A 13,356-nucleotide genomic window follows, 5' to 3' on the forward strand; every position below is an offset into this window, starting at 1 on the left:
AAAGCAAAAGGAGCTCAGGCCATGATTGTGCAACAGTCTAAATTGAAGGTGTTCGCTAAGGGGAGGTTCTTTATTTTTACGGACTTACAAGAAGCCCAGATGTTCCTTGAGGGTCTTGCTATATAGTCTTTAGGTAAATAAATGTGGGAGGGGGGAGGGATGGGGAGGGTGTGGAGGGAGAGGAAAAAAAAAGGAAAACAAATTTATTTTCTCGTTTTTTGTTTTTCCCTCTTTCTCGCCTCCCTTCTCTCTTTCTTTCGGGCTTTAGTAGGGACAGGAAGCACACTAGGATGCAATAAGATGGCATCCACGCAGAAGGGTAAGACACAAAGAGTGGGCCAAGGGAGGTTACCGTCCTCTTTAGGGGGGGAGAGGTGGGTTGGCGGGGGCACATGGTGGTGTTGCAGGGGAGAAAAAGAGAGTTTTTATATTATGGAATTGGTTGACAAATTAGCAATACAGAAGGGAATGGAACATTTAGGAAATGGTTAGTAGTAGCGATCTGCCTAGTGGTGTTTTTTCTGGTTTTTTTTTCTTTTATTATAGTGCTAAGTTTAACGAACTATGAAAATTGCGTATGTGCACATAAGGTGTTTATTCCTCTTTATTCTAACTGCTATGTTTGCACAATTGTTCGGATTAACTGATTATTTGCTGCTATTTGAATTATCGAAGTACTGTTTTGCATATTTGCACTACTAATGGGAGATGAGTAATACACTGAAGTTTTTATTTTTCCTCCCTATTTTAACTACTAGGTTTGCACAAATGCTCAGATTCGCGTATTTGCACATCTATTGAGGGATAAGTAATACATTGAAGTTTGTCTCTTTTAATGCAAACGGTCTGAATAACCCCCGTAAAAAAATGGCAATTGAGGGTTGGCTAAAGAGTCTGAACCCAGATGTTATCTTTTTACAAGAAACCCATTATAGAACTCAGACTGAATCTGATAACATTTTCAAGGGTTGGGCTGGCCATAAAATCTCCTCTATAGCTGGTCTCGCACAGAGAGGGGTTTGCATTCTAATAGGAAGGCATGTAAGCTTTATTTTGGAAGGTACATTCTCCGACCCTAGTGGCAGATGGGCACTTCTACATGGTAAATTTAACCATGTAGATATAATTTTAGCTACAATTTACGCTCGTTATAGACGACCCTCTTCCAATTTTACAATTGAAGCAAGCACTAACAGGACTTCCTGGGCAAATAATATGGGGGGGGGGATTTCAACTTTTTACAGAACCCTTCAGTTGATTCTTCAAAAAGAGATAGGCGCCAGAATAAACCTCAAGTGGCCATCGCTTTACAGAGTTGCAAGTTAGATCTTGACGTTGTTGACTATTGGCGATCATGCAATACGCTTGGACGTGTGTATTCTTGCTACTCAGCAAAATACAATTCAGCATCCAGGTTAGATTTTTTCTTAACATCACATGGGTTAGAGGTACACAAATATGTTCATTTAATAAACGCATTTTCTGACCATGCAGCAATTTCTATGGAGTTAAATGTTGGAAGGCAAGAATTTAAACCACCTATGAGATGGTATTTTAAGAAGCATAACTTATTGGATACACAATGGTGTGCAGATATTGAGGAAGAGATCTCTGAGTTCTTTGCAAGGAATAGAAGTACAGCTCCACTTAACGTGACCTGGGATGCCTTTAAGGCCACCTTGCGTGGAATAATTACATCTAAAGAAATCCCAAAGCAGAAGGCAAGAAGGGTGGTTAAGTTAAACCTACAAGTAAACCTGTCGCAGGCAACTCAAGAACATTATAGAATAAGATCTCTTCACTCTGGGCAAAAACTTCTTGAGGCAAAGAATAAAATGAAAGATTATTATTACGACCTGGGTAATGTTAACAGCAATCTCCATGCCCAGAGGATATATGAGGAAAGCGAATATACAGGTAAACTTCTAGCCTGGCAAGCTAAAGAAAATCAAGTACGCAATAGGATTGAGAGATTAATGAACCCTGCCACTAATGGTCAGGTAAAAACTACAGCTTCCATTGGTGAGATTTTTTAAAATCACTATAAGGAAGTATATCAAGCTACTGAACCGGCTGCAAGTGAAACTATTTCTGCGTTTTTAGAGCCACTCGCAATACCTAAATTAGCTCACGAAGATAAAAATTCCTTGATCAAAGACTTTACAAGGTTAGAATTAGATGAGGTAATTTCTTCTCTACCAAATGGTAAGGCAAATGGGGATGATGGACTCCCCGCCGAATTCTTTAAAAAATTCGAGGGGTCTTTGCGCAAAGAACTCCTCCTTTTGGCTAATTATTTAAAACAAGGGGGGTCTCCCCCAGAAAGCTTTCATTCAGCAGTTGTAGTCAGTATTTTAAAAAAAGGAAAGGATAAGGAAAATTCAAACTCGTATAGGCCCATAAGCCTTTTAAATATAGATTATAAGATTTTTACGAAACTTTTAACGAACCGGCTGAATAAAATAATAGGGCCTCTTATAGGCCCGGATCAGTGTAGTTTTATAACAGGAAGACACCTCCATACAAATACAAGATTTTTACTTGAGGCACTGGATTATTTTAATATCAACAAGGTGAAAGCACAAATTTGGTTCCTAGATGCTGAAAAAGCTTTCGATCTGGTGTCTTGGGACTGTCTTTTTGCTATTTTGCACAGTTTCGATTTTCCGCAGGCTTTTATCTCTCTTCTAAAACAACTTTATATTAATTCTAGGGCACACATCATTATCAATAATTGCAATGTCGGGACATGTCATGTTAGCAGAGGTACACGGCAAGGGTGTCCCCTGTCGCCAATTTTATTTGCTCTTTTTATTGAACCTCTAGCCATTGCAATTAGGGGCATAACGCCCGATACAGTACCAGTAGTCGGAATGACAAATATTAAACTTTATGCTGATGACATTGCCCTTTTTTTAGATTCAAAGCCTGCAAGTCAAGTGAAAATTTTTAAAATCTTTTCTGATTTTCAAAAATTGGGAGGTTACAAGATAAATGTTAATAAGACTGAAACAATTTTAGTTAATTGCACTGTTGACACTTTATTTCCGAAATTTACGCAGAACTATAACTTATGCCCAAAGAGATATCTGGGAATACTTATCTCGGATAACTTGGAAGATCTATATTCATTAAATTATATACCTCTGTTAAAAAAGGTTGGGTCCCACCTCGATCATTGGAATTTACTGCCACTTTCCATATTGGGCCGGGTTGCTTTAATACGTATGTCAATTCTACCTCTTTTTAATTTTCTTTTCAGCGCTGCCCCTTGCCCAATCCAGGTTTCCTTTTTTAAAAAAGTGGATGCTTTGTTTTCCTCTTTTCTTTGGACTAAAAAAGTTCCAAGATTAGCACTTAGCACTTTATATCTTCCAACAACGCAAGGAGGACTGTCCCTCCCAAATCTTAGAGATTATTATTTTGCCACTTTTGCACACCACAGTTTTAGATTTTTCTTCCTAAATGACTACATGGCAGATCATTTTTTTATGAAGAGGATGCTGCTGGAATATAAAATAACGGACACTGTCAGAATTACGAAATACCCAAAGAAAATCCGCTATAAGTTTCTCCAATGGCTATTTAAAATTAAAACCCAGCTCCTGACATTTTATGGTATTTTCAACTTAAGCAGCTCAACTGTGTTAACTAATTTTAGTTTTGGCGAAGGGGGCTGCTTGGATATCAACACAGCGAGACTTTGGGGCGAGAATGGCTTCGAGATAATAGAGGACTTTCTTGTGGGAAATAGATGGAAAACATGGGAAGAAGTTCTTAGACAAATCCACCACTCGAGCACAATCCTGCAATGGTCTTTTCGTATGTTACACGCGGAGCTTAGTCAATGCGACATAGCTAATTTATTATATAAAAGAGACGTATCAACAGCATTAAACAACCCCTCATTAAAGAAAATTAGTATGTGGATTAATGTATTAAAAGAGGATAATTCAATCGAGGTATTTACTAAAGTCAGAGATAGGTGGAAAAAGAGGGAAGACTTTGAAATTAGCAAACCGACATGGGATAAAATTAATAAATTTAATAAAAAAATCTTCCGCGGTGCAAACTTTCAACGTATGCAATTTTATAGTAAATGGCTTATTTATAGAACTTCCGCATTTCTCCATAAAATCTACCCCCTGGTTGAAGATAAGTGCTTTCGATGTGCAGAGAAGGGCACCTGGAGTCACATCATTTGGGAATGCCCAAAAATAACGGAATTTTGAGAAGAAATAGGAAACTATCTTTGCATTACGATCAAAACCAATATCCTGATTGATATATCAATAGCAGTACTAGGCTGCTCTCCGAGCCCTACTCCACACGATGAGGCTTTGTTTATTGCATCATTAATAGCTATGTCCCTAATCTTACAATTATGGAAATCAGAGAAAGCTCCAACTTTTCAAGCATGGAAAGCTAAACTACTGCGCATCCAGGGTAGGGAAAGAAAATACGCATTAAGAGCAGGAGCACTTAGGAACTATCACAAGCACTGGAACACGTTCGATAGCTAAATGGATTCTCTGTTATGAGAATGACATTTGACATTCCATATGTTTAGACAGGTTTTGTAAGAGGTGAAACACCAGCAGAATCCTTTTTCTTCCACACACTTATTTCACTATGCACTTTAGTCACTAAATTGGCTGCTAATGTTTAATTTATTGCCTATGTCGTATGTATATTGCTGCTATGCTACAATGAATTGATAACAATGCACGTATTTATATTTTCCGCATTCTTAATTCTTGCTGTTAATCTTTACGGCGGATGAGCCTTGTAATGTCTTCTTTTGTGCCTATGAACTCTCAATAAAAATAGAAATTAAAAAAAAAAAAATAAACAGCAAATGCATTATTTAACATGCACTGGCCTAAAAGTATACAGTGTGTCTATGAGGCCATACGTTATTCAATAGCTCCACCTAGTGGCCAAACCTAATACACAATTCAACACATAATATGAATAATTTGGGGGCATATTATCAAGACAGGCGTTAAAATTATCGCCGCTTTATCGGCAGAAAACTGCCGCTAAAACGGCGATAATGGACTTGATAATATGCTCTATGGAATTCCAATTGAAGTCCATGTTAGATCTAAGCAGATGTTGTTGTTCACAGAGCCTCTTTTCTCCTCATTCTCACGTGTGCGAGAACCATTACATGCACGAGTTCAGAAAATGCTCTGTACAAAAAACATGTATTGATTTAACAGACTATAATGTTGCTCCGTCTATAATAATATCTAGGCAACATATTGGGAGCACAGAACTACTGATTGCCTCTTAGTTCACTAGTGGCATTGTCATTAGACCAGTGGGAAGGGGCATAAATGTCTCTATGTTTATGTTTCAAAACTATCACTTTTGATAAATACCTCAACAAGGCAGTAATATAATCTGAAATATTATGGTGAAACAATTCAGTATGTTCAAGAAATACTTTTTTTGTAATTTGATGTTTATGTGATGTTTGTGGCATGATTTGCATCCCAAATATTTTCAAGGTGGATCTTCTTTACGCTCTTAGAGCAGTGCCGTAGCCACACCTCTGGCCAAGTGCGGGGGTGCTTTTTATTCCTGCGCATCCTGCAACGGCCACAGGTAGGAAAAATCGTGCTCCCCGGAGGACCACTCCTGACCCTCTTGCTACGCCACTGTCTTAGAGCCAAACCAGACCCTTAGCTCAGTTCCGACCAGTTCTCCCCATTAGTTTGTTGACTCGCCCAACTACACCCAGTCTGTTGCCTGAAGAAGGCGTATACGCCAAAACACGCTTCGAGTTAATAAAGATATTGCCACTTTTTAACCTTTTATTTATACATATTGATTAAATGTAATGTGTTAAATATTGTGTTTCATTTTTTAAATGTTTTGTATAAATATAATTTGTTTAAATAATATGAGAAGAAATTATTAAAATAGTAACAACTTTGAACATATTTTTTCCGTCTTCCTTGGTCTTCTTATTGTCATAGATATTGTGTAATTTGTTTACTTTATTGACATTGCCTAGGAGTTTTTGTCATTACTGTCAGGCCATAAGCCAACGATGAAAGTATTGGGAGGGTATCTCATCCCAAACACTAACCTCCACCCCCTTACTCCACCAGCCGAGTCCCTGCTGTAATTCCAAGTGCCATCTCTGCTCCTATTTTATAATATGTGTTTCTTTTTTTAGGATAGAAGGAGGTTTATGAAGAGATTGGCTTTGACACCATTTCTGAACTTAACCAGGGAAGGAGCAAGCCTAAGTTGTAAATGGAGTTGATTCCAGAATCTTGCTCATATTGAGAGAAAGTTTCTTGGTGTGCAGCTTCTCAGTGAGTTTTTTGGATTTTCTGCCTGACCAGGCTTCTCTGCTGGAAACTCTGATTAACCAAATGGTTCCGACTGTGGCCATTCGTGGAATATTGGTTTTGGATATTGTGCAATCCGTGGGCAGTGGGCAACCAGGGGAGATGCAACCGGTTGAAAGAAAATATCACCTGCCGCATTGAAGAGCAATAACCAGCTCCATAACACACCTATATTGTGTGTCGCTTGTTATTCTAAAAATACTGTAGCTGCTACTTAGCCCTTAGCAATGAATGGCAATTGCAGCATGTGCGGGCTTCATATTAAAGAGCACTGTGCATTGTGGGAATTATAGTTTCTGTTTTTGACGGGGTAGCGCATGGGACATGAAATCTCTTAGAGCTATAAAAATCACACATGCCCACGGGTACCAGAAGACTCCATGTCATCAAGGATGCAGTGCCCCAGTCCTGGGCCTTTACTGAACCACTGCATTCATTCTGGTTGTTATAGTCTTGATGCTTACAGGTCTATTAGGATGGTGGTCGGAGGCACCACCGCGGTGCTGGCGGTGGGGGAAAATGCAATTTTCCACCCGCGAGCAGCGGTCCCCACGCCCGCCATATTGGTATGGTCAAACATAGCCCATTTCCCGCCCGCCGATGTGCAACACGAACCACCATCAAAAAGCGCCCGCAACCGCGCCGGTGGGAGCCAATGGAGACTCACCACTGAGCGGAATGACGTCCCGTCCGCCGTACAAATCAGGATGCTCCAAACAGCCAGCTGCACCACAGCAGAGAAACCGCCCAACCAGAGACGGTGGAAACACCACAGCGGAGCGAGCGCAACAAGGTTCATGGGCCCTTCCACCCGGTCCCGACCCCAATGGATCCAGCCCTACATGTTTTTACGGTGCTGTATGTGATACACTACCAGCAAGTTATGGACCGTCGTGGACCCCGCCGCAGGTACGCAATGAAACAACTCCGCTCACAAACACAACACACAACTCCAGACCTGATATAGGGTTCCTGTCCACACCACACACCCTGGTGGGGACAGAAACACATCCACAAGTGTACCCACACATGTCCTACCTGTCACTAAATCACTCCCCCCGCATCCAGGTCACCCATCTACCGCAATCTTGCAGCAATGTCCCGGTCACGTCACCGCAGCGGTGAAGACGCGGGAACACATGCGCACAATGCAGGAAGGCAGGGCCAGCGCCAGGCATGGGCAGTCCACAAAGAACATAGGGCCACATCTCCACCCTCCACAAACTAACCCCCCCCCCTGAAGGGACATGCCATGTGCCTCACCTGTGCCAGCCCATGTACAACTACCACCCAGGTTAACCCACACCCTGCACCACACAAGAAAACACTAGGGAGACAGCCTCAGCAGGTGGGGCTGCTGATGAACACACAGCACAGAAACACAGTGCCAGGGCAACCCTCACACCACACCTACACTACACTCATGGCAACAAAACTGAGTCCAAGCACAAAATGAACCATCATACAAAATAGGAACAATCACCTAACTGGACACGCAGCCTGTCAAGTCACACAGACATACCCCACACTGACACACAGCCACATACATAGACCAGATGTCAGCAGCAATGGAGGACAACAAATATGAAAGCTAAAGTGAGGTGCACACCAATGGAAGGCCAAGGAGACAACCACTAAGCATGTGTACATCGCATGCAAGATAAGGAACATATGACAACACTTTTAGCCCATCAAATCACACATGGCTGGCACAGTGAGTGAAATTAAACCACAGTCATCCCTGTGCAACAACTCAGGGAGACAGCAAGGCAAACTACGTATAGGCACAGGAATGAAAGGAAGTCTCTGAAGTCAAAAATGCAACAGCCACAAATCTGTATCCAACAACTTGACAGGTGTGTGTCAGCAGCACCACACACAGGGCCCATTGTCAAACTCCATAACTGTCAAACACAAGTAGGATCCTCCACACATACCTCCCCAACTCACACTTGCATCACACAACTCTAGTGTCAAACACACAGAAGGGTGTCCATAATGTCCAATCAATACATTGACAAACGATCACACTCCCTGGGAGGCATACATAAATATCAAACACACTCAGGGATGCCTGAACCAATGCTGGCACCAAAACATCAGCCAAACACCAACATCAATAACAACACACACAGGAGTACAACAAGACCAGACCTGACCTGTGCAGCAAAACTGTAGAAAGGCAATGGGAGCACAGACAGAACAGGAGAACTCAACATCATCACTCAACAACAACGCACCGACAACATAACCCAACAGACAAGAAGTGCATCATCTTAAAACAATCATGGACACAAACAGGGACAAAAGGGCCTACAATGAAACACAGACAAACATACCACACCACCCAGCAAGTCAACATGGTGTCATACTGTACCACATGCATGAACATGCACAATCCTGACAAATGACAGCTCACACATGAGAGGAGAAAACCCCAAGGATGCACCCAAAACAAGCGCAGGAACAATAACAGCTCTAAGTGCAAGTGACAGACACACAAGTAATGCACACCACATTGGAAATACACATCTGAATGAATCACAACACACTAACAAAACACACACACTGACATGCACATAGAACATCACACACAGAGCATCTGTCAGCTGCAAGAGACAGCACCGCCCAAACACTGCACACATCCACATCAAACATACAACAGATGCACATACCAATACATCACATTGAAAACACATCAGGACATCAGGGGGTGCACACCAGGCAAGGACAAGGCAACATACACTCACAGCACTGCATGCACGACAAGCAGTGTGTGCACACCAAAAAAACCAGTCCCACACAGATATGAATGACACAACATGAACACACACAACACTAATCAGCACAGCACTAACACAACATCACACTCGGGAAGTGAAGCAGTATCCCAGCAAACACGCATACAGCTAATCCAACACCCACAGATGCACAAGTCTTGGACTCCCAGGTGACAACAACATGACTAGAGGACTCTGCAGCACAAACAGCAGAACTGCATATGAGCAAACATGGCTTCAAAACAATACAAGAAATTCACATATAACCAATTGGTCAACTGTCCTCAGTGGAACATTGGTCCTGTGCACAGATCAGCACCACAAATCATAGTGTAACCAATGAACTGATGGGGAGGCACACACACTGGCAACCCAAGGGAACAGCTGAAATGAGAGCGAAGTGGTGTGTACGTCAGCAGTGGACAGGTAAGGAGTGCCCCATACAAAAGTACAGGGAGTCAAGACTCACAATGGGTAGCCATCAGAAGCACAGATAGGGAATGGTATGACTCCACACCACACATGCCATAATGGAGCCAAAAAAGATCCAAGTGACAGTAATGCATGAGAAAGCACACCCATAATGTCAGTATGGCTGAGCAGGGCTGCACAGTGAGCACAAACAGTATCAAGACACATGGCTGATCAACAAAAAAGAACACTGACTTGCCAGACACACACTCTGCATACTCACAATTGTCACCAACAACAAGTAGGTGTCCCCCCGAAGTGCATGGAGACACCAACACACTGCATAGTGCACAACCTACAACTCACACATGTGCACACAGTCACAAGCACAGGGCTGACCAATCCAAACAACAGGCACTCAACTCCTGGGTGACACATTGGTGCAGTTGACATTGCAGAGGCACTCACACAACAACACTACTGAGAAAGTCACCCCTTCACACTGCACACTTCATGAACACCCAAGTGCACACATTGAATTTAACCCATGTCACTAGGACGCCTGGCCATCACTAGATGAGCATACACCAACACTGCTGTGCTCACATCAAGAAAGCTCACACAGACATGATGATCCTGGCCCGCTAGACTGCAATACTGTGGATAAACTCCCACTTTGTGCTGGCACTGCATACAAACATGACATGTGTACAATATAGCTATTCTGACCAAAGAGTGATCATGATAATAGTAGTCCATCACAATCTAACATCATTGCACCCACAAGCCTCAGAGTCAAGAAGAACTGAAGTGCCTGTCACCACTGTAAAACCCTGAAAAAAGTGAACCTACCCATTGGCAATGTTGACGTGACATATAGAGCATGTGTCACAGTAAACCATACCCACACAGAAAACATTTTATTTACCAAGGACACTGACAATGCAGACAACAGGAGTAACTGTTTTTATTCACATATCACACAGATAGGCACCAAAAGTAGACAAGAGCAAGGCCAGTGGCCAGGACAAAGTACAGAGTATGTCCATGAGATCCTGCACAGGGAAGGGGTAAACAGCAAGGCCAGTGGCCAGTCCAAGGTCTATTGAGGGATAAGTAATACATTGAAGTTTGTCTCTTTTAATGCAAACGGTCTGAATAACCCCCGTAAAAAAATGGCAATTGAGGGTTGGCTAAAGAGCCTGAACCCAGATCTTATTTTTTTACAAGAAACCCATTATAGAACTCAGACTGAATCTGATAACATTTTCAAGGGTTGGGCTGGCCATAAAATCTCCTCTATAGCTGGTCTCGCACAGAGAGGGGTTTGCATTCTAATAGGAAGGCATGTAAGCTTTATTTTGGAAGGTACATTCTCCGACCCTAGTGGCAGATGGGCACTTCTACATGGTAAATTTAACCATGTAGATATAATTTTAGCTACAATTTACGCTCGTTATAGACGACCCTCTTCCAATTTTACAATTGAAGCAAGCACTAACAGGACTTCCTGGGCAAATAATATGGGGGGGGGGGGATTTCAACTTTTTACAGAACCCTTCAGTTGATTCTTCAAAAAGAGATAGGCGCCAGAATAAACCTCAAGTGGCCATCGCTTTACAGAGTTGCAAGTTAGATCTTGACGTTGTTGACTATTGGCGATCATGCAATACGCTTGGACGTGTGTATTCTTGCTACTCAGCAAAATACAATTCAGCATCCAGGTTAGATTTTTTCTTAACATCACATGGGTTAGAGGTACACAAATATGTTCATTTAATAAACGCATTTTCTGACCATGCAGCAATTTCTATGGAGTTAAATGTTGGAAGGCAAGAATTTAAACCACCTATGAGATGGTATTTTAAGAAGCATAACTTATTGGATACACAATGGTGTGCAGATATTGAGGAAGAGATCTCTGAGTTCTTTGCAAGGAATAGAAGTACAGCTCCACTTAACGTGACCTGGGATGCCTTTAAGGCCACCTTGCGTGGAATAATTACATCTAAAGAAATCCCAAAGCAGAAGGCAAGAAGGGTGGTTAAGTTAAACCTACAAGTAAACCTGTCGCAGGCAACTCAAGAACATTATAGAATAAGATCTCTTCACTCTGGGCAAAAACTTCTTGAGGCAAAGAATAAAATGAAAGATTATTATTACGACCTGGGTAATGTTAACAGCAATCTCCATGCCCAGAGGATATATGAGGAAAGCGAATATACAGGTAAACTTCTAGCCTGGCAAGCTAAAGAAAATCAAGTACGCAATAGGATTGAGAGATTAATGAACCCTGCCACTAATGGTCAGGTAAAAACTACAGCTTCCATTGGTGAGATTTTTTTAAATCACTATAAGGAAGAATATCAAGCTACTGAACCGGCTGCAAGTGAAACTATTTCTGCGTTTTTAGAGCCACTCGCAATACCTAAAATAGCTCACGAAGATAAAAATTCCTTGATCAAAGACTTTACAAGGTTAGAATTAGATGAGGTAATTTCTTCTCTGCCAAATGGTAAGGCAAATGGGGATGATGGACTCCCCGCCGAATTCTTTAAAAAATTCGAGGGGTCTTTGCGCAAAGAACTCCTCCTTTTGGCTAATTATTTAAAAAAAGGGGGGTCTCCCCCAGAAAGCTTTCATTCAGCAGTTGTAGTCAGTATTTTAAAAAAAGGAAAGGATAAGGAAAATTCAAACTCGTATAGGCCCATAAGCCTTTTAAATATAGATTATAAGATTTTTACGAAACTTTTAACGAACCGGCTGAATAAAATAATAGGGCCTCTTATAGGCCCGGATCAGTGTAGTTTTATAACAGGAAGACACCTCCATACAAATACAAGATTTTTACTTGAGGCACTGGATTATTTTAATATCAACAAGGTGAAAGCACAAATTTGGTTCCTAGATGCTGAAAAAGCTTTCGATCTGGTGTCTTGGGACTGTCTTTTTGCTATTTTGCACAGTTTCGATTTTCCGCAGGCTTTTATCTCTCTTCTAAAACAACTTTATATTAATTCTAGGGCACACATCATTATCAATAATTGCAATGTCGGGACATGTCATGTTAGCAGAGGTACACGGCAAGGGTGTCCCCTGTCGCCAATTTTATTTGCTCTTTTTATTGAACCTCTAGCCATTGCAATTAGGGGCATAACGCCCGATACAGTACCAGTAGTCGGAATGACAAATATTAAACTTTATGCTGATGACATTGCCCTTTTTTTAGATTCAAAGCCTGCAAGTCAAGTGAAAATTTTTAAAATCTTTTCTGATTTTCAAAAATTGGGAGGTTACAAGATAAATGTTAATAAGACTGAAACAATTTTAGTTAATTGCACTGTTGACACTTTATTTCCGAAATTTACGCAGAACTATAACTTATGCCCAAAGAGATATCTGGGAATACTTATCTCGGATAACTTGGAAGATCTATATTCATTAAATTGTATACCTCTGTTAAACAAGGTTGGGTCCCACCTCGATCGTTGGAATTTACTGCCACTTTCCATATTGGGCCGGGTTGCTTTAATACATATGTCAATTCTACCTCTTTTTAATTTTCTTTTCAGCACTGCCCCTTGCCCAATCCAGGTTTCCTTTTTTTAAAAAGTGGATGCTTTGTTTTCCTCTTTTCTTTGGACTAAAAAAGTTCCAAGATTAGCACTTAGCACTTTATATCTTCCAACAACGCAAGGAGGACTGTCCCTCCCAAATTTTAGAGATTATTATTTTGCCACTTTTGCACACCACAGTTTTAGATTTTTCTTCCTAAATGACTACATGGCAGATCATTT

The sequence above is a fragment of the Triturus cristatus genome, chromosome 11 (assembly GCF_964204655.1).
Source record: "Triturus cristatus chromosome 11, aTriCri1.1, whole genome shotgun sequence".
Classification (NCBI taxonomy): Eukaryota; Metazoa; Chordata; class Amphibia; order Caudata; family Salamandridae; genus Triturus; species Triturus cristatus.